Genomic DNA, 1,432 nt, shown 5'->3' on the forward strand with positions numbered 1-1,432 from the left:
CTGACCATCTCGGCTACGACGAAATTCCAAACCGATGTAGAGCCTCCAAACTGAGAAGTCCCCGTCCCCCACTCTCCCCCGGAAAATATAACCGCGGAGTCGAAGAGCGTGGATGGAGACTTCTGTGGATATTCATCAGCTTGCGAGTATGTCTGTCCCTACTCCATTTGAGAACTCCAAAGGAGTAGAGAAGCACCGGGACAGGGAACATTTTCGACGCGGCAACTTTATTCTTCACGGAAAGTTCGGATTTCCAAACTTTCCGCAGCCGCCGCCTGTACTCTCCGCAAAGAGTCTCCTTGACTGCCTCAGCGTTCACTACGGAACGCTGATTGAAGCCTAGATATCGATATGACTCTTCAGCGCCACGATGATGTATGACGCTTCCATCCACAAGCTGAAGATCACCCATCTCGTCACTGACTTTGCCCCTCTTTAGATGGAAAACGGCGCACTTGTCCAACCCAAATTTCATGCCAACCGCACGTGAATACACTGCGACAACGTCAAGCAGAAGCTTGAGCTGTCGCTCTCATGAGGCGAATCACTTCAGGTCGTCCATGTAAAATACATGGCTAACCTGGTGCCTCCTATCGCTAGGTCTTCCAGCTTGATATCCCCCAACACAACGCAGCGCAACAGAGAGCGGCATCAGTGAGATGCAGAACAGAAGAGGACTCAGGGTGTCACCCTGGAAAACTCCTCTCCTGAATTGCACCAACCCTGAAGTCAGCTTCCCCTCACTAGATGTTATAGTGAAGCGCGTCCTCCAGAGAGGCACAAGATCTTTAATGCATCTCACTATGTTGTCTTCTACCGCAAGACATTCGAGAAGCATGAAAATGAGCTCATGGCTCGTGCTATCAAATGCCTTGCGATAGTCGACCCAGACCACCGACAGATTGCGATGGTACTGGAACGAATCGCGCAATACGCAGCGATCGAGCAGTAAACCCTCCTTGCAACCTGACAGTCCCCTCTTCGCTCCTCGTTGTTCGTGAATTTGCTGCCACACTGGCTGTATATTATGGAGGATACGCTCATTCAAGACACCGGTGAAGAGCTTATACAGGGTGTTTCAGAAGTACATGTACATCTGAAAACCCTAGGATCAGGGGGTGATTCTGAGCAGAAAAATCCTCTTGCACTTTTTGATCAGACTCACCCCTAAAAAGTTATTGGCAATAAAGGGTGGGCCAATGGGGAGTGATTTTTAAGCGGGCGCACATCCACGTGATATGCAGCATATGTGTGAGTGCCCGCCCCACCATTCTACGAGACAAAAGAGCGCAACGATATTGCTCTCTCTCTCTCTCTCTTCGCTGGAATGACAAAGAGGGGAGAATGAATGGGGGAACGTAATTCCCTGTCCACACGCAATGGAAGGACGATCAACCGATCGTCTTCCCCAAAGAGGATAGACCTGAGTAGA

Source organism: Diachasma alloeum, unplaced genomic scaffold, assembly GCF_001412515.2.
Source record: "Diachasma alloeum isolate Michigan unplaced genomic scaffold, Dall2.0 Dall_scaffold_01123, whole genome shotgun sequence".
Taxonomy (NCBI): Eukaryota; Metazoa; Arthropoda; class Insecta; order Hymenoptera; family Braconidae; genus Diachasma; species Diachasma alloeum.